The following is a 26,699-nucleotide window of genomic DNA, read 5'->3' as shown; positions in this document are numbered from 1 at the left end:
GTTCAAAAGCATGTAGAAAAGAAAGATCCCAGGGATCTGGGAGGCATGACTTGACTGCTGTTAATACATATCATGCCGCAACATGGATTGATAAGTGTTGTATCTGTCACGTGGGCCTGTAAGTGTTTACAGAGCAAACTATAGTTCCCTGGAACAAACTACTCTTTCTTTTTTTTCTTTTTTTTTTTTTTTAACACCCCCCCGCCCCCCCCCCGCCCCGGACAAACAGGAGATCATGGCCTAATTGTGTCCTAAATGCTCTGTTTTCTTGTGTTTCAGCCTTTCAGAAATGAATAGAAGAGGGTCAAAGTGTGTTGCATTTCAGTGTGTTTGAAGCTTGCTCCATAAATGTATTTGCTGAGAGAATTTAGCTTAGAAAATTAAACCTTTTGTTTTTTAATGAAGAAGGGTAGCTACTTTTTGTGCTTTGAAGGGGTTTGTAAACCTCTACATCTGCTTCTAAGGGAGAGCTTCTCCTCTGTTAATCTGGGTGAATCCTGAATAGGACTGAAATGGGACTCAGGCCTAATGATGTTAGTCATTTTTCATCATTCATTTCTTCTTTTGAAGTCTTAAAAGCTTTCACAGAGAAACCTGATCTAAACCTCCAGTTGTATCCCTTCCCCTCAACAGACATATAGGAAGTCTGAGGATATTGTTTGAATAAGCCCCCCAAATACATGCCTCAGAATTCACTTTTTACTCCTGTTTGAAAGAGCAAACAATCACATGCCTGCAATAATGTAAATTTTACTTTCATTATGACCATACTCCCACAAGCTAATTACATTTCAGACACAAAGCCCGTCAACTTTCCTGGTCTGTGGTGATAAAGGAACCTGCTGGGTAAAATAGCCACCACTCATGTTATTTCAGGAAATATCTAGCCGACTGTGGGAGAGAGTTCTTGGTTTTGTGTTGAAGTAAAGAAACAAAACAGGAAAACTCTAGTAGATTTATAGTAAATGTAAGTGGCTATAATGATCAATATGATTGGACAACATAGTTTAAAATTAATCATAGTCTTTGTTTAAGGAACCTGTCTGGTTTTGCCTTGCATGTTCTTTCTCATATTTATTGAGAATACTGACTGAAATTGAGACCCTTTCCACTGGGATTTAAGGTAGCATGTTTTCCTTTGCAGCCAGGGTGGGCTGGAGCTATTCCAGAGGAGTGCTGCAAAAGCGGCTTAATTTCCTCCCAACTATTTGTTACTACTGATGTCCTAGAGGTTATCATCCTAACCAGCTTATCTAGCTGTCTGAGGAGAACAAAACATTCAATCAGTCCTTCTGCACTTTAATGCTAGTGCAGCCAACTTAGTTTTGAGATCTGTTTTAACTAAGCCATCTGATCCCCCCCCCCCCCCTTTTTTTTTTCAGTTAAGCAAATGAGAGCACTCACAGATTTGGATTTGCCAGCTGAAATGTGAAGGTGGCAACTTGCAGCTGAGGGGTGGTGAACAGCCAAACAAACCAAGGGTGAAGGCAGCATCTTTCACTGCATGGCCCTTTCCATAATACGCTTCTGGGTGGAACATAAAGGCGCTTCCAGAGGTAGGTTTAGAGGCCCAGCTGACAGGTGCTAACTTGTTTAGCTGCTGTGCGTTGATTGCATTTGATTGTGTGCCCGTAACCTGAGCAGATTCCAGAAAGGAGTCATATTCTACTTATGGCAAGTTCCTTATACAATACATCGTGGTTTTGGCATGTAGCTTGGCCTTGGTGCAGTTCTCAGGGGAAGGAGTGAACTCAAATGAGTGTGAATGAGGTTTTGAGGGGAGCTGGTGCTTTCTTGCGTGACCTGGGCCATGTGACAGGACATACTGTTGTTTTGGTTGCTTTTAGTGTCGAGCTGTGATTTGGAGGAGGTGCCCACCCCCCAAGGCATAGCGTTATAGCTTCTGTCTTACTCTACACCTGGATGTGGGGCTGAGGAGCTACAGAGATGTCTTGATGTGTTGTCTGAAATGGGTGGAACAGCAGTGCTGTGGGGAAAGGCTGGGAGATGAGAGTGAATAGGAGGGGAGGGGTGATGAACTCTTATTTAACTGCCCCCAGTAAATGAACACCAGATACTTAGAAGGATGCCCTTTCTACTCACGAAGAAGCTGATGTGAATCACCCTTTCTGAACAGCTGTCACATTGCAAGTTACTAAACATCACATGATTCTCATTCAGTCTAGCAGCACTAAGCATGATATAAGATCAGGGAGGTCAAACTCAGCTCTGATTGTTTAACATTAAACATTTGTTGATAGTTTCAAATCTCCTCCAGATTTCATCATGCTGCTGATAACCTGATGCCCAATAATTTCAGCTTCATAAAGGCTCTGTTTGTAGACTGAGAGTCCAAATGCATAAGGGCATGGCTCTTCAGTTACCTGGGTATCTCACTTAGTAAAATCAATAGGAACTGGTGTTTCACTTCCTATATGAATCTGGTCCATAATATGTAGCAATGCACAGTATGTGTCCAGATGTTTAATAGACTCAGTTGAGGTGAATGGTACTTGGGCAGGTGTCTGGAATTACTGCTGTGTGAATTACTACTTCATGCTTTTGGTCTGTCACTAATGAAATTGTGTGATGCGCATCCCCGTTCAGAGTCCTCAAAGCCTGTGCACAACCTGTATCCCCTGTAAGACCTCAGAGTCACACGAAAATGATACATTGGCTTTCTGCAGGGATTTTTCCGTGGGGAATGGTCACCCTGAAAGGTCTCCATTGCAGTGATACGAACATACTCACAGGCACTTGTCAGTCCCCTAACCTTTATGCTTTGAAATATCCACTGGAAAGTAATAGTGCATGATTTCTAGGACACAGTGATTCAGTCCCTCTGCTTTGCTGATTAACATGCCACTACCTTCTTCAGTGGAACAACATGCATTTATGCTGGTGAGAATCTGTCCCAAAGGACTAAGGAAGTAGGAGTGTAAAATAAAGATTTACTCTAATGTTATTAAATATCTCTGTCCTTGGAAAATAGCACAAATACTCCCTTTATATGTGAAATGAGCCTGGAAGTTTAGGTAAATGTATAAGTATCCCGTTAAGTAGTGCTTGGTTGAACACTTTTTTCATGAAATAGTTGTTCTTCTGAACATACTTGGTATTTTGAGGGGAAATGGTGGAAGTGGTGAGGACGTGGTGGCTTAAAAAAGCCCGAATAGTGCAAAGTAATTTTTTCCATACATTTTCATGAATATTTTTTATTATGCATTGCACATGTCCTAAATACATAATTACATACTGCCTTGGCCAATTGAGTAAATAATACTTTTTTTTTTTTTTTTTTTAAAGAATGAATATTTAACAATTGGAGTGCAATGGCTTCAATGTGGGGAACATAACATGGGTTTTAAAAACCTGCCTAATTATGCACTTAACCAAGACATGAGGACAGTTCCTCTAGAGCCATTCTGGCCTGTCAAGTAAATAATATGCATTTTACAAAACCAACTAATTATGGATTTACCCATGGGACTGTAAAAGATCTGAAGATGCAGGTAAGTAATATGCACTTTATAGCTAACCATGCATGGGGAATTTGATTTAATTAAAAATGTGGTAGGTAAAAAAAGAAAGAGTAAATAACGCCTATAATCTCTCAAAAGCCAGGAATTTCAAGTTAAGTTAGCTCCCGTGCCATCTTGAAAAAGTCAACATACCAGTGAGAAATATCCAAGAGCAGGATTCACGTGGGTGAAAGTATTTTCACTGAAGGAGATCTCATTGCTTTCCTGGAGCTCTCTGTGATTCAAAGTGTCTCTTCTGGCCATCAGCACTGCAGACTCGGGGCTCTTTTTTAAGATTACATTGTGGGTTCAGGGGTACAGCATGCCCAACATCTGCCTTTGGTTACACTTGTGCATTTTTCCCAGAGATTTTTATACTAGACTGGCTATAGGCCTGACTAGGAGAAAAAAAAAAAAGAATGGAAGTCTGGGTTCATATTTGGTTTTATTAATAGGCACTTGCCAAGGTGCTGGAGGAATTTTCGGATCTGCTTAGGGGATACGAAGATGACTTGCTATAAGCTGACATTGTGCTCTTTCTGAACCACTGGAAAAGAAACACTAAGGCTTGAACGCTCCATCATGTGTCTCTTTTTGAAATACGTTGTACGGAAAAGAAGGCAAAAAGTGACCATCAAGACTTTTAAAGAGTTTTGAATGAGAAAAACATTCTGAGCTTAATCCTGCAAAGTACCAAGAATATTGTGCATATCTTAGTGTATCACTAACCCTCTCTATACATGACTGCACAAAAATTTGTGCCTGAGGAAGACTGACGTTTGAGCAGACTACCTTATAATTTATCAAACCAAGGAAATCCAGATCTCAGGTGAAAGTATAATTAGGAGCGTTAACTAGGGTAAATGAGTAGTGCAAGTGTTTGTACATACATACACACACTTAGATGTACTAAGCCAGTGATATCTTCACTGAAGGCTTTAACAGGTGAGTCTGAAAGACTGCAGACAGCACGTTTCCTTAGGAAACAGTCCCTCAACAATAAAGCAGTAAACAGTCAGTTAATGGTGACCCATCCTTCCCACTTCTCAAACAGTATACAAAGCAATTTTTTTTTTTTTAAGTCTTCCCCTGTTTCTTCTAAAGTCTGAAAAACAATGTTGGGACAGCTAAAATGCACCAGTCCCCTCTCAGATTGCTGGGCGATACACAAATACATTGTCTGACATTTTTCCCCAGTTTTATACACCAAAGTTGTGTTCTGAATATAAATTCCTGCAAGCTATTGAGATCACAAGTATGAAATCTGAAACTGCTGGTTCTATGATGATAAAGGGACATGCTCTTTAAAAGAACCCATTTTTGCTGCAAGCAATGAACGTGCTATGTGGAAAGAGACCTAGATTTGAAGTAGAGTTTGAAATGCTGCAGGGATTGCATTACATCCTTCTAACACTCTTCTTCCTTGGTCAGATAGCTTTTTTTGTTGTTTATGTGTTTACTTTGAGAATGTTAGATTGGAAAACTTCTATTAACCCTCTTCTTGGTTCCCTTTCTTCCCCCGTCTTTCCCCGTCACCCACCTCCCCAGCGTTTACTGAATATAGCGGTTGTTTGGGATCTGAGAAACTGTATTATTTAGCCACAAAACCATCTTCTCCAGCTTTTTCTCTTTCCTTAAAAATAAACCATTCTTTTTAAAATGCAAAGTGGATTTGCAGTATTTGATTACTTACTGAAACCAGATACAGAAATTTATTATTAGGAAATCAAGTTTCATGCTAGGAGAGATTGGAGCACAGTCAAATTAACAACTTGGCTTGTATTTTAACTGTATTATGGTCTCACCATTCTGCTTATGTTTCTCACAAAAAAACCCCAATAGCAGTGATCACTGCAAAAAAAACCCAAACCCACAATTGATGTTTATTGCTTAGAAATAGCTGCTTTTGCTTCAGATACTTTGGAAAGCAGAGGAGTGAAATGAGCTAGTGGCAAGCTGTGAGGGTTTCAGGACCAAATACTGCAAATAAAACTCACCTGGAGCTTTTGAGGAGTGAAAGATCAAGACTGCAGTGAACAATTTCTTGCCAGCAATTGCCTTGACCGTTGGGTCACCATTGGAAAAATAATATGATAATCTTTACATTAACTTCAGTAGTTTTCTTTGTGCCAATTGCTCCTATTGTTGCTATGCTCAGCTAAGCTGGCATGACGGGAGGTGTATTACTGGACTGCTTAAGAGAAGACTTGCTTGAGTTCTCAAGCAAGGTGAATAGGACTTGGAGAATCTGACAAAAATGTTTTATCTGAGCTGTTCTCTTAATTAAATTAGTCCCATTCCAATAGCCAGCTGAATAGTGATGTCAAGGAGGAGACAGCCACCTTGCGAAACCTCTCCTGTAAAACTTACTGTATTTTTAGATTCTTGGATTCTTTCAGTGCCATCTGTAGCACAGACATCACATTCTTCACCATGCCATTACCTTACAGAAGTAGATGAAGAATAAGAAATTATTTTATCTAGGTCAGAAAGGGAATATGCTGAGAAAACTCCTTTGTTAAGGGAGAAATCAAGCCATTGCACAACATTAGGGAACACAAGCTGCATTAATTTAGATATTCTTTTAATATTAACGATTGTAGTAGCAGCATGTCAGGATCATGTATCAACCAATGCTGATGTTATTGCTGGCTTAAAAAAATTCTTGCCTCAGCTTTAGGCAATTTAAGAAACATTTTTGATTCCTTGCTTCTCTGATGCCTGATGGCCAGATCCTGCTCCCTCTGTCTGTTGGGGAGCTCTTCAAGAACTGCTACCTTTTGCTGCGTGATTAAGACCCACAGGATTTGGCCCTGAGAACCTTAGGACGTGTATGTGAAGGTTTCCTAGGTCTGAGCAAGGAAATCGTGGGGTTTTTTTTCTTTAACTTTCTTCCTAAGTACACCAAGAATTCAGAGGGAATTAGAATAAAATTTCTGTGGAATTTTCTTGAAGCAGAGGAGAGAGTTGTGCTTGCACAGGGCTTGACAGCTCTTGACAGTGCTTTAGAAAATGCAAACATGCTGCAGAGCAGCCCGGGCTGTGTACCGTAGAGTGTGAGTGCCCTCTGCTGCTCCTGGACACGCTGTACATGCTGGGACAGCTCGCTTTTGTTTTATTATTTTTAACAAAGGTAAAACCTTAAAAAAAAGGTGTTTACCCTTGTGATGCACAGTGAGTGAGCACTGGTTGCACCAGATCTTTTTAAGGAATGGGCCATATTCTAAGCTCGGTTAAAGTTAGTGGTGTCAGCAGTCAGTGGAGTTTACTGAATTGACACCTACTGTAAATATCATAATATTTTTATGAACGTTTACAGTGGCGAGTAATTTCCAGAGCTGTAGTAACAAGCTCTGTGAATAATTCCAGTATCTATATGTGAATAAAGTGAAATGCTTTGAAGTACTTAAAATTATATTTTAATATATTCCCTTAGTGCTCAGGTCATTTATGGTCATAGTTCCTAACTCATTTATTTATAACAGAATTTAAAGGGAAAAAAAAAAAAATTTGAGTTTCCCAGGTGGAGCTTCTACAAAATCTAGCAAGTCTATTTTAAGCAAAGTATTTGAGCTATTAAGTATTCATATTATTTTGTGCTTCTCCATATAACTTATACTGACAGCAGCTTTTATGGAATACTAATATTCTCTCACACACATTACATATCTAAAGCTACTAATTACAAATCACATTTTACACAAGCTTTGAAAAGAAAGCTCCGACACTTTGTAGGATATTCTTTTAAATAGCCTAGTACAATATTAAATAATCATTAGACAAAGATTATTATAAAATGAGGCTGCCAAATTACTGACTTTGTGTTTTCTGCAGCCCTAATCTTTCATTTCTTCCTCAAGCAAAACTCCCACTGATTTGAAGAGCACAAGATTTAGGTCTATTGCAGCAAAGTGGAACATCCATATGAACTACATTGTAGCTAGATATAGTATTTCAGTATTATCTAGAAATCGGGTGCAGATTGTATATTGTGAACCTGCAACTGGGAAACTTCATGGCTCTTTGCCAAGTGGTCTGAGGACATCAATAGGATCTAAAGTGTCTTCACAGTTATACTTGTGAATGTCAGCTGGAAACAACTTTAAAGTGAATTCCAGGTTTACAATAAACAGCATATTGAAATCTGCTGTAAAAGACAGTTCTCCAGTTCTGGGGCAGCTGCTTCCATGGGACCCACGGAAAAATGCAGCCTGTGGTAAGCTGTACGGAACGGAAGCAGCTTACATGGTATCTCATGGTGACCTCTTTTGATTCACTAAAAATGCCTCCATTCTTTTTTTGTCCCAAGTTCAGCACTATTCCGGATAGAGCCTTAAGCAATTTAAAGCGTCACCATGAAATTAATGCTGTGAAAAATCAATACAATTGTAATTTAATGCCACGCAAGTTAGCTCAAAGTGAATGTGCTGTAGAATTGACTGGAAGGAGCATCCCACAAGTAGTGCAGGTGGCGCAATACATCTGCGCCTCCTGACACCTCAGTTCAAATATGTGTTTGTTTTGTTGGCTCAGACCAGTATTTTTTCATGCTCCCCACGATGATGTAAATCAGAACTAATTTAGTAGTCCCTACACAAGAAATGTGTACTGCAAAGGTCTGCAAATCAGAACTGAAGTGCCTTGACAAAGCCGTGTGTGGTAAATTCACGCACAGATATATCTTCCCTGTATCTTCTTCTGCTCCATGCTATTGTTCTTTTGCTTCCACAAGGATTGAAACTCACCTCAAATCTTGAAGATAAATCAAATTCATAACCTTAAGTGGATATGCAATTCCATAGAGAACGAGCCTGACAAAGACAGCGAGGCTAATACAATTGTAAGACAGCCGACTAGCCTAGGGGTTTCCTTTAATGTTACTTCTACTGCAATCAGACATTGGCACAAATTCAGACCTGGTACAGGCAGGAGCTGTTGAGAGCTACGTGAGATCCTGGGCTAATGAGACTGCTCTTAGCACTGCTCGCTAAGTTCATGGGGAATGTCAAGGCTTCCTGCCCTAGGAGGTTGCAAAGAAAGATGCAAATCTGTGGCCAAGTTGAAGGCTGGGGTGAAACTTGAATGAACGATGTTCAAGCAAGGTCTGTGATGAGAACTGGCTGAAAACAGGAAATCCTGTGATCTTGGATGTCTACATTTCTATGTGCTGGTAGGTGAGTAAGTACCAGCATGGAAGAGAAGTAGTATCTTATCTTAAAACTACTGTGAGTTTTACTTTCAATACCGTACCTGGTAACTGAGTCTTTTTCATAATGCAAGTGAATTCTGTCTGTTTGGATAGTAGATCCTTAAACCAGATCTCTTCATCTCATGTCTTACACAGTCAGAGTTTTAAAAGCAAAACTTAAAACTGAAATAGTTTCTTGAGTGTTGGGATTTAGCCCTTCATCTGAAGGGCACTATTTAATAAGCTTGGCCTTCTTATAAACACCATTTGTCTTTTCTGTTTAAAAGCATCTCTACAGGGAGTCATGGGTGATCAGGGCCCCCAAGAGCTACCATAATACTATGCCATGAATCATCTAGTGAACTGGCTATCGTTTAAACACCTTCCCCTTCAGTTCTGCCATCCCTCCTAGCACCTCATTTTCGGCTATGAAGGCTGGGGAGTAGCTCTCATAAGAGCTGCTAAGAATATGATTCTATGAAATATCAGAGGTAGTTTTTAAGAGTGCATCTCACTCCATATCACATGGTACTATAAACATTTCATATAGTATCTATCACATAATGTGTCTGACATTGATTTACAAGCTGTTAATATATTGCTGCTCTGGAACTGGAGAGAGTAAAGCAAATAAGCTAGCTTAAGCTAAGCCTCAAAATGAGAAATAGTTGTTGCCTCTACTGTTGCCAACTTTGTTGCCTTTTTGATGCCTCACAAAACTAAGAAGGTGGCAGACTTTGCGTTTTCCTCAATGTCAGAGTTTTCTTTTATGCATTTCCCTTTAGAAAAATGAGTTTTGAGCAGTCAGAAAATATGGTCTCGTAACTCTACAAAATTGTAGCTTTACTAACTTTGTGCAAATTGTTACAAGAAGAATTGAGAAAACTCAGAATTCTGTGCAGATATTGGAATGGAATCTGTATTTCTGCAGGAACATCTACACCGATCTGAAGAAGTTAGCATGGCACAGGGCAAGTGTTTGCTAGAATGCTTTCAAAAAATAATGTCAAGCCAGAAAAGAAGTACAAATTCTGGTTCGTATGCTCTGTACCTTTCCTGTCTTCCACACAAACCCATGAGCTACAGCTTTAATAAGTCCATCTATATTACCCCTTTCTGCATTTCTTCCTGCCTCAGTCACTTGCAAAGACCAAATTCGGAAAACTCATTTCACAACTCTCTATCAGATGGCTTGTTTCTCTCCATCAATTAGTTTCAGGTTATGTCCATGTGGGATGGCCCCATCCCAGCCCGATCATATGCATGCTACCTTTGCCTAGATGGAAAGCGTGTGTAGTCTTCTGTCTTCCTGACTCTTTTCTAGGTTAGCAAGATTGTTTGACATGTTGTTCTCCATCTTGAGGTTCCTTCTGAAACTGTCAGTCTGGGTTGCTCAGCAGCTTTTGTCCTTTTATGTGGATAGCATGGATATTTTAAATAGCTACGATAGAGAGGATACTTCTGCTGTAGAACTAGAAGCAATCGTGGTGACTGTGAAACCCAAGAAGCCAATAAGGCCTTATTTGGTCCAGTAGCCATATAGAATATTTTTGGCTGTTTTAAGCCCCCCCAACTCTAGGCTAACAATGCAAATTTGTGAGGATAATTGTATATCAATTTCATACACAGGTCCCTTTATTGAGAGGAAATATCAGAAATTAAACCTTACAAGTATCCAGAAGCAATTATAAAATGAGTAGATTATAGTGGTAATACTGTAAATGGAAATTCACTGAAATGTCAAAGTACTTGCCATAAAATGTAGCAATAATATGATACTAAACACAATACAGAGAGCTTTCAAATATTAATACCGTTATTATTTTCTCTATTAATACTGATAAAGTTCAAACAATCATCACCAAACTGATCAGGGGAATAATAATATCATTACCGTCATCTGCTGGAGGGAGCTATAATGGTGCTGTCATTCTGTCCTACTGGAAGATCACTTAAGAACCGAGTTGGATTCTGACATAAATCCCTGGAGGTAAATGACAGGACATTACAAGGCTCAGAGGATAATTGTAAACTGGCATGCTAATGACTGAGACTTGTAAAGATACCAATCATAACAAAAATGGTAACAAATAGTAAATTAATTTTTCAGCTTGCTTGGCACTGTCTGCTCAGGAAAAAAGTTCATTGTATCTGAAGGCTTAGTGAGCTTTGCTTGCTATATTTATTCTACTATTACTTCCTTTATAGTGATCTGTACATAATGCCACCCCTCATGGCTGGTTTATTTAATGACCTAATCAGCAGGCAATTCCTGGAGTTTTAACAGGATGGATATGCCTTTTCCTGCAGAAATGCCTGCTTTGCAGAGGAGGCTTCTGAGCTGCTCAGACCAAGAGACCTCTGACAGATGCAGATAGTACATAACTTGAATGTCTTCTAAAATCTGTAGCCACTACTCTGTCACATTGGGTCATGTTGAGGCTCTCTCAAAATCTGCACTTATGTCTACATATAGCTTTGCCATCACAACCATGGCAAATAATACTAGCATCTAATGTGGAAATTCTGAGCTAAGTCCTGCCTCTGTTTATGTGTATGGTAACTAATTTTAATCTTCGGTATGTCCACGTATTTTCATATGTCTGAATTCTGCTCTCATGTTCACCGGCATGAATCTGTCACATCTGACTGACTGCTGAGAGGACGTAACTTTGTCATCTGCTGAGCACTCTGCTTTTCATCAAAATGTATACCCTGTGCTTCTCTTTAAAACAGTGTGTCACAAGAGACACTGAAGGCGTATGCTTCATATTAAGCATGCATGCAAGTGCTCTCTTGGATTGGGAGCACAGCGCTTACCTTCTTGTGGGAACAGAGCCGTGCAGGTAAAAGCAGAAATTGGTTCTATTTCTTGAGGCCACACAAAGAACACAATATTGGCCTTCTTTGTTATTTATATAAACTATGTGTGTGTCTATGGGAGATTTTCTTACTATGTTTGTCTCCTTTTTCTCACCGTGTTTATGTTTACGTAAGACGGTCATTAAAAAACGTGGAGAATAGAGTACAACTAGTCCTATTTTTTCCCTCTTCAAAATAGATTTCAAATTTTTGCATTAAGATACACTTTTTTGTTTTGTATGAGCTACCAAGATCTGCCAAAGTAAGTCACATCAATGACTGATTTTGTTAAAAATAACTATATCAAAATAAGATATTTACATTAAAGAGAGGATGAATATATATAAACTATTATATTACTTAAAGGTATAGATACTCCTAAAAGAGCATATTTTGGGTATCAGGCTTAACGTCAGGGGCATTGCTAGCTGCTAAGGATGGGTTGAGGAGTAACAGGGCCTCAGGCAAAGCTGTGGGCCACATTTGTTGTAAGTGATGGCGTTCATTTCTGTTGCATTGTGCAGGAATCTGTTGCTGATCATGTACTTCACAGGTATGTTTTTAAAGTTATTTTTGTTTTAGAAACAACAAAAAAAGAATTTGCAGAAGAGCAGCCTGTGCATTTAATTATAATACTGAATATTAATTAATAAAAAACATCAAAAATAAGTTGCTGGCTGCTGTATAATTAGGTATCTACACCCATCAGATCAAAGTATGTAAATGAACTACATTCTAATAAGCCCCACTGTTTAGCTCAAGAATGATAATGAATCTAATTTGCCTGCCTTAACTTAGCCAAAGCCACTAACTATGTGATTTTCTTTTCTTTGTACATTTTTTTGAGTTGGTACAAAAACGAGATAATCAATAATGGGGGATAGTCTCCTGAGTGATTCCCGCTAATGCTAATGGGAGTTAATTGCTTATATTTAGAGGAGACTGTGCAGTTCTGGCACCCCAGTGAATATAAATTACACAGCGGCGGAGATTGCACAATGGGCTAAATCATCCCCACCCACAGGAGGGGGAAAGTTATTTGGGGAAAACAGCTTTATTCCTTCCGCGGCATCTTGTCGTGTTGCTCATGGGAGGGTTTTGCTGGCCAGGTGAGAGCGGTCTCACGGGGCATGTCACGAGGCTCCTCACCGGACCTGGGACCTGTGGGATGTGTTCCTTGGTGCCCACAGCCCCTGGGAAGAAGAGCCACCTCGGGGGTCGGCGATGCTGTTGTGCCCTGCCAGCACACTGCTGCTTTGTGTGGCTTTAGAGATGGCAATGCAAGGCTCACTGTGCCAGGAGGAGCCAGCTCTGGGATTCCTCCTATTTTCTGGCATCAGATGGATTTGGCCATCCCAGCTTCAGACTCCACTGTGTTTCTTTCAGCTCTCTGCTGAATAACCACAGAAAAGGGAACAGCATCTTGTCTGTGCTCCCACAGTTTTCCTGTCCCCATGTTTCACTTGCATTTTGTCCTCCTCTTCACTTCCTTGCACCGGCTCCAGGGCACAAATGAAAACTCTGCCACAGACTGTTGGCACCAGAAAGTCCCTGAAATCCCTGGCACAGGGCATAGCAGCTGTGGGGTTTCATTTACCCTTTGTTGTGTTGGCGTCTGCTTCCTGTGGTTCAGCATTGAAGGGCTTGGAAAGTACAGCTGGAAGAATAGCATCAGCTCAAGGCATTTATAGCTCCTGAGGCTTCATGAGGTGGGGTCAGGTTGCCACACGGTGCTGCGCTCTTCCTGCATCATCTGGGCAGCATTGCCTGGAGGAAGGTCCTAGCCAGAAGTTCTGGAGGTTAGTCTGGCACCTTGGAGGTGTCCCATGGTAAAACTAGTCTCTGCTGGGTGACGTTCAAGGAGCAGCCGACTCTGCTGTTTCCCTCCTTGCTGGCACGGGCGTGGTACTGATGAGGGGAAACTGAGTTTTTAATGGGATTAGGAGTTTGTCAGACCCTGTTTTGATAGGGCTGTGCAGGGATGCTGGATTGTTAATTTTACTATTAACATTATGTAGAACTGAAATTCTGCCACTTCACTTCTTAGTCTCCGAACATCCTATTTAAATTAAATTGGCCCGACATGCCTTTATCCATTTTTAAACAAGAAACAAGACAAAACAAATAAAAGCTATCACAGTTTAGCTGAGTCTGTGAAAAGTGCTGTGTTATCTTAGCTACAAAAAACCCTGTAGACTTATTTGAAGATGAAATTTTGCATATTGTTAGTCTATAATTTAGGCACTTCAGGATTTAAAAAATTATATGGCTGAGTTATTTACAGCAGAAGAGAGGGAGTTGTGCGTACAGATTAGCTTCTTGTCATCATGTTTTTAAATCTGTAATGGGCATAATGGAGTCAGCTGTACAATGGTAATTTGCAAAGCCCCATTGATTTCAATGAAAGTGCAATGAGGATGGTTAAAGGTATTGGGAGGGCTGGTGCTTCCAAATGAAGAAAGATTAAAAAGTCCAATATTAGCAAAAGGAACAAATAGAAATGAATGGGATTAGATAGAAGGCTTACAATACAGAAGTCTAGGCATAGGTTAGCTGATCACTATAGCGAAATCTTTGCCCTGTATTTAAACAGAACTCAAAAGATTTGTGCTTCCATTTAAGCTATTTGACTTATAAATATGTGTTTTCATTTCTTCTGAGCTGCGTTTCAAACTGACGTTCGCATCTACCCACTGCTTTTTAGGTCATTCATTACTCTTATTTTTTATCAAATGAGCAGGAAAGGATGAGTGCTGTGAGCACCAGGCATGTGTGGATGACGCCTGCTTGAGCTAGGAACAGGAGCAGTGCCAAAGAAGCGAGCATAGAAATGACCTGTTTTCAGTTGCTCGCAGCTTTGCCAAACCTGAACTGCTTGCACAGAAGTTGTCTGCTCCAGCTGTCTCCCTTAAGCTCGAACTTTTGGAAAGCTTTGGCTGAAGTGATCCAGCTGTTTCCAAAGATGAGGCTAGGAAGAAATACAGGGTAACCTTTTTGTTGGATGCCTCAGGAAGCCACCCATGCGTACTGGTGGAGAGGCGGTTTGTGCGCTGGGGATGCTGCCAAGGAGTTCTAGATTCGTCTGCCCTGAGAACCAGCCTCGGCTAAAGCGAATCTTTGAAGCTCAGTGTGAGTCCAGAGTAGATGAAGTTAAAAGTGTTTTCAAGGACTCTCTTGATTACTGGGCATAGAGGAGTGGCAGGACAGCAGTTCATGCAGTGAATTAGTGTCCTGCCGTGTGGTTGCTTGCTCAATGCCTGATGCTTCCCAGCTCAGCTGTTCACCCTCTGGCACGCTGCAATGAGGCTGCCTTTGAGCTCCTGGTAGTGTGTGTTTAATAGTAAAGCATCGCTGACATGACCCTCCTTCCCTGATACAGTCAGCAGTAAGAGCTTGTCCTAGCCTTTCTCTGCCTTCCTGATACGTGTATTTGGCTTCTGCTGCGAGCAGCTTTGTTGGTCATGAGCTGAACTTGGCAATTCCTTTTGCTCAACATGAGCTGAACCGAGAGACTCATCAGCCCCTTTTTCTTTTAAGTTTTTCTTTCTAAACAAATGCTATCACATGAAGTCACTTCACAAAGTCCTCTCGTTATTGCTTACTAAATCCTTTCCCAGAGGAATGTCCTGTTCCTAGGAAGGGAGGAGTGATGTTTTGCTGTGACATCTTTGTGGCAGTATCTCAAGACCGTTCCAAACAGAAATGGTGTTTCCTTTTACTCTTGTGTGAGGATCTCCCCCAAATATTACCAATGACAGCTTTTAGGAATCAGTTGTTAAGCATCATCAAGGCATAAGTCAGTGAAAAGATGACGACTTACAAACAGCAGGTTCAGCATCATCAGAAATAAGAGTATCAGCAGTAAAGACCTGGAGTTGTCAGTTCTGTGATATGTTGCCATTTTGCTGTCTTTGTTGATATCCAGTGTTTAATTTTTATAAGTATCCAGCATCTTACTGCTTCTATTAAAAATTATTCTCTGAGGTTCAATGATGTTCTATGCTTACATGAGAATTGTAAGTAGATGAAGACAGTTTCTGTTTTCTTAAGGGCTGGTATATGGAAGGCACTTCATGCTAATTTTGTATCATGCTGGAAAAGAGTTCTTAGACATTTGCAGGACTATTTTGTTATTTTCCTTTAATTCCTCTCTTAAAATTCTGTTGTGACAGGACGTTACACATAAACTTAACAGCAGCTAGGCAGCTGGTGTGCAGAGACCTCTGGCCATCAAGCTGACCAGTATTATCACAGTGGATTTTTTTTTTTAGCTCTTTCCTGTTTATCTGTCTGTAATCACATACTGTGCCTTGCCCTACTTTTCAGTTACAAGCACTCTTTAAAGTGTTTTGTGTTTGTGTGACACCTAGCATAATGAAGTTTTGACTGAGGATTGAGATCCTATACAATTGTTACTAGCAAGTGTCATAAACGTGCGTGTATGTATAGGTATATACATAGATACATATGTACATGTGTGTGGGGGGGTGTAGGAAGGTTTTCAAAACGGTTAGCAAGAGAATCCGCAGGAGATCCCATTTTAAAACTTCCTTTCACCACTTTAATTTTTCTTTGTAGGGACATTTCATCCTTTAATGATAATAATGATTAAAACTTCTTATTTATAACATAAGCATAGCTCTCTTCTATTCACTAAGGAGTCAAAAACTTGCTTTCTTACTGTAAATCATGAATTTTCTAGATGCATGTTGTGACGTTAAGCCAAGTGAACTGTCCTGAGGTGCTAGAAACAATTTCTTTCGTATCAGCTTGTCATCATTTGTTACTGTTCTCATCAGCGACAGAGGTACAGGAAGTTTTATGTCTGGCATTGAACATGAAAAGATAGCAATCCTGCCAAGGAACAAAAAGAAATATCAAGATTCATTTCAAGGTGTTCCATGTCTCTGCATTTTGAGGACTAAAACCATCGAAGCAGCTAAATAGTTATGTCAGTGCTACTTAAATTGAACCAGTTTTACATGACTGAGCTATAGGCTTTTTGTATAGAAGGTCTGAATCACCAAACATCTCATTTTTAGCAGCAGTGTTAACAATAAAAATAATACTTCATTATCTTTGTAGATAGTCAAGTGTATCTAGATTGCTTTTAAATTCCAACTTCACTTTTTTAAATCGTGTTATGAATAAGGCATGCAACAATGCATCCATTGAAATAATTGTATCCTCTGCTTTTAGGCAGCAGGGAGATATTTGGGGAAATATATTTGTATGTAAATTGCTTCTTTTGAGTTAGGAGGCATATTTATTTTAAAAAAGATTCCAAATGTCCCGTAAGACTGCAGACGTTTCGTGGACATCTTTTACATTTGATGTGTAGGGCATGCAGCAAACTCCACATCTCTGTGTGTCGAGACAGCTGCCTTGTTTGCCAAGACTGTAAAATGAATTTGAAAGGTATTATATAGCTCTGCATATTAGTGAGTGGATATAAAGGGGATAAGAAAAGTACATTCATTCAGTCTTTCTCTCTTTCTCTGTCTTTATATACATAAACATAGTGGAGCCTCTGGGATGACACTTCTCTTTTATTGTGGTAAATCTATTGACTTAAATGGGGATAACTTGTGTAGAGAACTGACATTCAGATCAGAGACAGAGCGTTAAGAAACTGATTTCTGTGTGGTTGAGCCTGGACATAAGTGCAGTTTTTCAATCCAAAGTGTATTTTATTGTGAACTATGTTCTTATATTTGAAAGTAATGTGAGCTCTTTATCTGACATTGACAGTCCTAGTGTAGGATTTCAGTGCAAGAACATCTCAATTGCATCGGTTAGACTGACACACGTGTCAAATCCATGATCTATTCTCACACTTACACACATCTTTCCTTTTTTGGTTTGGTTTATCCAGGAAAAACGTGCCAGATCTTTAGAGGTGAGGCATAAGTTGCAGCAAATGGGCTTAGTTCCAGAGTACAGAAACTGATTCTTCATTTTTGTATTTCAACTCACTCTCTATATTTCCAGCTATAGGCTGAGACATAACGTTTCCTAGCTAAAAGTAAAAGAAGAAAGAAAAGTTGCATAAGAAATTTAAAGTTAAGGTATTTCCCCAAAACTTCATCTGATTAGTCATTGTAATAATGCCAAAGCCCCAGATTTTTTCCATATCTATGAAGTTACACTGAGTGCAGCTCAGTTGTGTCTCAGGTACAGTTGTTTTGCAGAGAGGCGGCCTTTTTTTTTTTTTTTTTTTTTTTTTTGCAAACCCACAGTTTAGTGTAGGGCAGTATTACACTGTGTTATGTGAGACTCTGGTATACCTGTGGCACTTCAGTTTTCTCAAAATCACACCTTTGGGGTCTGATCCAAAGCCTGATGCTTGATTTCAGGCTCTTCATTGATATCAAAGAGCTTACGATAGGGACTTCTGGCTCATTCAAAGTCTCAGCAGCATCAGAGAGCTACACCAGTGAGACCAATAGTGCAAATTATATTGCAGATGGGGCCCGTTCATTTTTATCAAGTGAAAAATTAAACAATGCAGTTAAAATCCTGAAACCTTCCTTGCACTAGAGCTCCCATCATCACCACAGTAAGCTACAGCTAGAAGGTCTGCTCATATAGCCCCAAAGAGAGGTGCAGTGTTTTTACAGACAGGCCTGCAGTCGGCTAGGTGTCACATACCCATTAAGTTCTTCAGAGCATGTAACAAAATGATCTGGGAAAGTGTTTCTTTAGCGAGTCAAATCTTAAGACGGCATTAGGCAACTTGCAAAATGAATGCAAGAAGTGCCACAGTACAGAAACATGGGAAGCTGACAGAATCCTACAGGGAGCTGGTTAAAATCTACTTCACTTGAGTGGCCAGCCTAAGAGTACAAAGAGGTCAATATATCCATAATTATTATTACAATTTTCTGTTTAAAATATGCCAAGTTCTTTAGGAAAAAAAAAGAAAGAGTTTCTTTAAAAAAATCTTTTAAATTACAGCTTCAAAGCATTAACTTGTCGAGTAGATTCCTGATTTCCCCAAGGATCTAAGAAATAGGCATTAGGATTCCTGGAGCAAGACAAAGACTTTTAAAAGTCTAGATTTTTTAATGTACAAGCATTTTATATATGTTACTGAAATGAAGCAGCTAATTTTGTGTGACTTCTACTAACTAGTTACTGGAGCCCATACAAAAGTACTGGTATTTATAGGGAGAGTATGCTATATTTTAATCTTCAGACTACCCTTCGGCAATTGGAAGAAATAAACATGTTTCCATTTTGCATGTGTCTCAAAAAATGTTTTGCTTGTGGAGAATGACTTCTATTTCTGAATTTGGAAAGTTGCACAGGTTGTAAATAATGCCCATCTTATGTTTTTTAACATATTTATTTTCTACGGCAAACGAATGAAGTATACTTCATGATGATGACAATGAGGAAAACATTACTGATCCATTATGCAGCACTTGAGGTAATTAATTTTAGCATACCAAGTAAATAATTCTTCCAACAGCCTTATGAACTTTCTAGATAAGTATTTTCTTTCCAAAGGTAAGTCACTGGCAGCATCAGTATTAAAAGAATGGGATGCTGAGTTCTAATTTTCTTCCTTATTTAAGCAGGGCAAGTTGGGATATGTATGTGACAATTGTTCATAATGTCAGTCCAAGAAGTTTATTGTGCCAAATGACACATGATGTGCTAACCACATCGTACTTGCCCCTAGTTCAAATTCACAAGAAGCAGTAAAATTAGGAGTGGTGCAATACCTTCCCATCAGAGAATATTCAGTGGCACACAAGGATCATATGCCTGTAGGAAAAGGAAACAGTGTTTATTGGAAGAACTGTTGTATGTTGAAGGGCTAAACTAAAGACCTCTCACAAAAATTAGCCTTTCTGAGTTCACTGTAATTATTTCTCATTTTTACTGGCATGAACCAGATCAGAAATTGAGTGCCATGACAAGAGATGGATCTGTTAGTTGAACAGAAGCAAGCGCTATCAGGGATGGGTGCAATGAAAGTTGGCCGAAATGATCAGATCCATATGGGTTTATAATCTACCAATGGGTCACCAGCTCCTTTCACATCTAGCATACGTGAACAAGAAGACAGCAAAATCACGAGGAGTTTAGTCTGCAGCAAAGAAGTGAAGAATGCAATGCCATAAAGAACTGAATCCAACAGGGGAAATTCTGTGCCAGACCTCATAATGACAGACAAAATGATCACAGAACTAAAAATTAATGACTGGTTTGGTGTAGGTTGTCATAACTTCATTACAGATGCCACGTGTAAACAGAGGAAAGTTTCAGCAGTAATATTATCTTGTATTTTAAAAGGGCCGCTATTAATGAAGCTGAAAATGGTTCTGAGCCAGTCATCCAGGCAGAAGAATTAAAACAGAAAAGGCAACTGTGAAAAGGTAAAAACTTTCAGTGGAATCTCTCAAAAGCCACAAAGGCCCAGTGGAGAAGAGCCTTTCCTATTTATAAAGCAGTCTGGCTTAGATGAGAGAAAGCAGATGCAAACAAATGGAAAAGGGAAATCAGTTAGCTAGTGTAAACTGTAGGAATCGTAGAAAATGGATAAGGGAAATGAGAACATAATGAGGAGTTTGGAGCAATCAGGGATGAGATTATTAGGAAAAGGGAAAATTTAACAGGGGCACTGATTCATCACAGCATCTAAGTGGAAAAATTCTCAATGTAGAATAAAGAGGCTACCGTTTCCAGTAAGTATTTTTGTTCTGTATTTAGGCAGGAGAACAGCCATGTGGTTAGACCAAGCAGTGGTAATGAAATACTTACCGTTCCAACCATAATTCAAGAGAATATTAATGAGGAGTCTCTCGGTGTGGAATGGCAGTTATAACATGTATCTCTGGGTTTGTTGTGGATGGTCAGGCAGATGTGAGCTCTGAGGAGACACCATGGCCAAAAGGACTAATGAGATTCTTGAATGAATATAAAGGGAAATTTCAAGAGAATGAGAGAGGGTCTGCTACCTCTGGTTTTGGCACTAGTGTGACTGCTGCTGGCATACTCCTTGTATGCAGTTCTCCTCTCCATAATTCAAGAGGATACTGACAACTGGAGAGTGTTCAGAGAATAATGACAAAAGTGATTAAAGTATTGGAAATAATGCCTCGGCAAGGAGAGAGACGGGGACTCAAGGAGCTTGTCCTTGTACGTACAGTCTTTCTGGCTCCTCAGAGCACCCTCCTTCTCATCTCGTACTCAGTAGTGGAATTACGGGAGCTGATAATGACTCTGTTCCACTGGGGCATTGTCTTGGCTTGGCACTGAGAAGGGGAACTCTTGCTGTTTCTCTGCTATAAAGGTCAATGCAATCCCTGCCTTCAGAGCTTCCCTCCGTATCGTGAGGAAGTGTCAAAATGAACCCAGTAGAGATGGAGTTAGTCAGGATTAATTCACTCCTGTATTTTTTCTCGAGGCATTTCATTTTCGGAGTTGAATCTACCAAAATACATAGGAAACAATAGTTACTGTCCTTACGATGCGTTATCTGTGTGGCTACAGGGACAGCACCTCAGCTTCGCGCTGTATTCTGTTAATTTGCACCACGTTAGGTTTGGTTCCCAGTGTAAAGGCATTGTTCATTGGACATTTAATTTAAAATGGTTTATTTGAAAGGACATTGTTTCCAAGGCCAGTGTTTTAGGCCTTTATGTAAATGCTGAATAAGTTTTATCAAAATAAGAAAAAGCAGCAAATAATTATAGCCATATTATTATATGTAATTTAAATGTTGGCCTTAATGGAGTACACTGTAATAGAACTTTTCAAGGTAAAATGGGTCCTGATTAAAAGGCATTATGAACTCTCCATCTGCTTTTTTTAAGAACACTGTATTAAACCCTACATACAGTGTGGTACTTTTGTGATCTTACACCATTTATATGAAAATCTTTAGTTAAATGCTTATCCTAATGGGAAGCTCAAAATTTTATCTCTAGAGATGTTTGAACAACTCAAAGAATAGGCTTTGCCGATGTCCTTGTTTTGAGGTGGTTTGGGCTATAGTTTGTTCACATCTATTCCTATACAATCACATATGAAATGTAAAAAAGAAAAAAGGTAAGGCTATACAAGTTACTTATTTGAAAGGTTAAAGGCTAATACTATAGTGAAATCTATGCAGCTATGTAGAAAATATTTGCTTTATTTTTAAGATGCTAACTGGAAGTTCATATCTATTATTTTTCTTTGAAAATATGGAAACATTGAAAGAATATTGATATAATAGGTATTAATAGTCTGAAGTACCTTTGATACAGTTTGTCTTTTCATGATAATGAATTTGAGATCATTTTATTACCTCCTATTTCAAGAAGTATCCTTGGGACCCATAGATTTCAAAACTGTGTGATAAAGAAGCGTATGTAACATTAATTACTTTAGAAAAAAAAATTATCAGTTCTTTTCAGGCATTTTAAAAGACTTTGTTATTAAATTAGTTACAAGGTACAAAATACCACGAGAAAGAAAAGAAAAGATGTTATTGTTGGTTCAGTGGCTGATGACAGCAATTGAGAATCTGGTGAAATGGATTTGCACAAAACTGTGATTTAACTGCCGTTTCAATAATACGGAACACTGGATTCTGAGAAAACATGGGAAAAGAGTAGGAAATTGTCACATAAACTAAACAAAATATTCTGTTGAAGTACAGTCTCCTGGAGTAAACAGTCATTACTGTAAGAATGGAGAAGCAATCACATCGGTTAAGTGTTTTGCACTTGTCAGTTCTGCTTGTATTTTCCATCCGCAGCTTTAACTGGGCTGATGGACTCCTGGTACAGGAGGGGACATAAGCAATAAAATGCACTGAAAGAAGCAGCATGTAGAGGAAAAAGTGTCAGAAAAGACTGCAGAAAAATATGCAAGTTCAGCTTCTTACTCTCAGGAAAAGCGTCATATTTAGCTCTCTTAATAAGACCTATAGCCATATTTCAATTTAGAAACAATTCCTTTCCTTAACAAAATGTTATACAAGTGATATGCTTTGCTATTTTTAAATCATTCTGTTCATTTATGTGGGGGAAAAAAGAAGGGGTTTGTTTCCTGGATGAAAGCATAGCTCAATATTTAATTTCTGGTTTTATTTTGATGCATATTTTAATACTCTGACCATAGATCTGAGAAAAGAAATCATATTACGTATGCACATGATATGATGAAGTCTTTTGCACCCTCTGATATGCACATAAGCCTGCAAGCCCTTGAATTTTTGCATAGTCTCATACACTCCATTGCAAGTTCCTGTTCTGGAGTCTTGGAAGTTTTAAAGCTGACTTGGTTGCTATCATTTTGTACACCTTATTCTAGTACTCTCTAAATGGTGCCTTCTCTTCTGTGTTCCATGACAGAATAATCCACAGATTCAGAGCTCACCCCTAACAGACATCAGGATGCCCAGAGTCTGTCACCTCTCTGATGCAAACCTGTTGCGTAGCCTAGCCCTTTCCTAGTACTAGCATAAGTCCTGCAGCATCGGTGTTGGTTTTTCTGCTGGTCCAAAGCTTAAATATCAACAGCTTTGATACTATCTGTGGCAGAAAATCTGCAGTGTAGCTCTCTGGTTCTCCTCAGAGGGCACTGAACGCTGCCCAGGGGGAAAAGTCCTAACTCTGCAGGATTTGCATCCTGCATGAGCAGGAATTGGTCTTCTGAGACAGCCACACAAAGGGTTTTTATGGGAGTCCCTCTATTTCCTTCAGGTGGTTTGCAGGGACTGCCGTTGTCCTGGCCCATATGAAAAAACCAAATAACAAGGAAAAAAAATTCCTGTCTAGTGAGCAGGAATTAAAACAGGTTGAAATTGGAAGAGGGTGTGGGAGAGGTTCACATTTTAGCAGCCAGGAGTTTGCTGGGGAGATTCAGCTTCCTCCGGGCTGGGAGGCGGTGGGAAACTCCTCTGCTGTTTCTAGCAGAGATGGGGGGCAGAGACATTGCTCTCCCCACAACACACCTTTACTTCAGTCCCAGTTGCAAGACTGGAGGGGGCTGTAGGTGTTCACATCCTTCTGCTGGCGAAGCGGGGGGGCTAGGTGGATGAGAGTGGCAACAGGGGCTATAAAAGAAATTAGACCGATAAATAAGAGTTTAAAGTCTCTAAAATCTGCAGGCATCCTGAACCGTGCAGTAATCCTGGATAAGCTTTGCTCTTGGCAAACATTTATTCAATGGCCGTTTAATAGCTCCTGACTGACAGCAAGTCTGTAGTGTAATCTAAGTCATTCCCTCCCCCCTGTCCGTCCGTCACTCTGGAGAGAGTTTCCTTTCCTGCGAACTGCGAGGGAGAAAGGATATAACTGTTCTTTCTGGAAATTCCACTTGAACCAGGGTTCAAGGATAAATATTACCTCCCCTCGGATATGTTAACTATTTTTTAATGATGTGATCTGATATTTTAACAGTGTGCGCAGTGCAGCAGAGCTTTGGGTTTGTTGTTTAAATATCTTTGATGGTATGTCATAACAAATTAGTTTCTAAATGTTGCCAATTTGGCAGACAAAGCTGATTATTTCCTGCAATCACACTGCATATGTGCACAAGATTATAATTAATGACCAGGGATGCCAAGCACAGTTTAATAATGATCCTTCAGCATTTAAGGGACTGTTAGAGTTATTGGCATTTGTGCCTTGTGTTGCAGAGGATAGGGGCAATGAATACTGATAGATCTATCAGTGTCATAGAATCCAATAGTTTCCTGATTTTTCTTATAAATTGGAGGATTCACTGGGAGTTATTGACAAAGCAGCTGCAGTGAATATTAACAGTGTTTGTGCTGCTTTCACTGAAGCAGTACGAACTCCTAATTAGATTGGAATTGCTCTTTTGGCAACTTCGCAAGGCAGTTTTCCTTAGCATATTGTCCATTTTGTGTAAGGATTACAAGGAAATCAGTGATGGATTTTGGAAGAGCACCTGAATGTCAAGACAGCGGAGGGCTGGATCAGAATAAAAACTAAAGTGGAAAGGCACAGTGGATGTTTTTTAAAAAAAAAAAAAAAAAAAAAAAAAAAAAGAGGGGGTGAAAAAAAAGAAGGTAAAGCTTGTAATACGACCCAACAGAAATAGGATGTGGAACCAACTTCAGTGCTCTTTTCAGGATGCGCAAGGGAACATCTCTTTACGGCTGTTCATGTGCACAGCACAAGTGCTGTTATAACACTGTATTTGGGGCAATGAGAGGGTGAAAAAAAAAGGCTACCAACTAACTTTGTTTCAGTGCCTCCCTACCCTATTTGCTCCAGATATTTGCTCTTGGGTATAAGGACAGAGATAGTGGTTCTGATTTTTATTTCCTCTGTGTGAATCAGTTGATATCAATACTGCTCTGGCACTGAAGGTTGTCCTTTAAGTTGTAGAGGTGCTTGTGACATCTGCAGCAAAAGCAGCACAAAGTATGCCCTGAACTCAAAAAGCATTGTAAGGTGTTTCTGCTGCCTTCTCCCTAGGGATGAGGTGGTGTGTTTTGTCACTTTTCCATTGGAAACCTCACGCGGCATCTTCTTCAGCTTTCCTAAAAGGAAGGATGCAAGGAAGGAAAAGAGGTGAGGAATGAGATAGAGGATATGATGGAAGGAAATGTGCCACATGAACCTTCTTGATAAATTCAACTCACAGCTCGCAAAAAGCAGTTACTAATGCTGACACGCGTTATTACATAGTATGATTGGAAAAATCTAAATTTACTCTCTGGCTATCTGAAGCAGGGGTAGATTTCCTGAATGTTTCTGTACTTTCTGTGATCTCTCTGTGAAAATCCTGACGCGACGTCTGTTTTACATGGATTGTTATCATTAAGGCAGACTTTAATCAGAAAGCCAGAGTATGTCTCCACAGCTTCTGTATACTGATAATGTTTATGCCTGTGAACATTCACCAAGACTCTCGATCCCCAGCTTTTAAGTAGACCTTGTTGAAATTGTTGACAGTAAATGTCTTCTTGTTGAAAATCTATATATTTTTCCAAATTGAAACTTTATGGACAATCTCTCAGCTATAGATATTTTCATCAATATTTCTGTAGATGTTTGGAACCCAAACATTGGGTTGGGTTTCAGTGGCTTGAAACCCAACTATTTAGGTTATTAAAAAGCCAGGTTTTAGTAAAATGTTATAATTCAAACTCTGGAAAAATACTTTAAAGCTTATCATAAATTATTTTACTTCTTGTCAACTTCGGTTTTGAAATTTTTTTCAGTCAGATCTAATTCTTCACCCCTAAATTTTCAATATGATTTGTGAATAGGATTCTGGGATTTTTTGGTTTTGTTTTTTTTTTTTTAAAGGTGAGCTTATTTTATTGAAGAAACTTTAAGAGGACAGACTTCAGCTCATTATTCTTTAGCAACTTGACTTTTTAAGTAAGATTTTATGGAGACAGGTTTGTGGATTGATACGTATGCCTTAAATTAAAACCCAGTTACCTCAGATATCTATGAGGGAGCAATTTCCCAAGAAAGGGAAGGCTGTGTTGGTGCTGATACATCTCATTAAGTCCAAACCACAAAGTTCCAACCAACTGAAAGTTAAATTTTACTCTGACTCGTGTAATTGAACAAAATTTAAGTGCGTGATAGTTTTTACAGACCAGGCAAGTACCTGAGAGGGAAGCGGAAGCAAATTCCTAGTTCAGTGAGAATTAAACACCTTGGGTGTTTTGCACAAGGCAGTGGTGGGACTGGCAGGAGGGGCTGGAATTTCTGACTTTCAGTCCCAAGGTCAGACAGTTTGCTCCTTTTGGTGGACACTTCTGCTGAGTAGATGTTTATTTTGTATTTCCTTGTATTGACTTACATGTGATGATTTTTGCACTTGGTTGTAATTATATGTGATGATCTTTATGCTAGAAATGCTGCAAGAACTGGAGATGGGAGAAATGAAAGGCACAGTTTTGTTGTGTGGTATCATAAATTAGGTTTGTTAAAGGAATTGTGAAAAGAAAAACCAAGGAGGACTTCTGTCCTGAGGACTCTTATCAGTATTGTAAATACTGACGCATCTTTCAGTATAACGAGCAGGTCAACATAGATGTGAAGAGCTTTGCTTAAAAGTCTTCCAAGATCACTTAGATGCACACAGAGTGCAGGTCCCTTGCTTCTCTCAGTATTGCAAACTGCAGGTCTGAA

General features: G+C 39.4%; 1 long non-coding RNA gene across 1 annotated transcript in view; it reads left to right on the top strand.

Annotated features, from left to right (window-relative positions):
• Positions 1-1,401: 1,401 nt before the first annotated feature.
• The window catches only part of LOC127015136 (uncharacterized), a 49,775-nt gene continuing 24,477 nt past the window's right edge, over positions 1,402-26,699 (top strand). The window contains exon 1 of the long non-coding RNA XR_007766284.1: positions 1,402-1,556. This is a non-coding gene — a long non-coding RNA (uncharacterized LOC127015136). The remainder of the gene's footprint in view (positions 1,557-26,699) is intronic.

This window comes from Gymnogyps californianus, chromosome 3 (assembly GCF_018139145.2).
Source record: "Gymnogyps californianus isolate 813 chromosome 3, ASM1813914v2, whole genome shotgun sequence".
NCBI lineage: Eukaryota > Metazoa > Chordata > Aves > Accipitriformes > Cathartidae > Gymnogyps > Gymnogyps californianus.
Note: the sequence above shows the minus strand (reverse complement) of the source record. Positions and strands in the feature narration are given on the sequence as shown.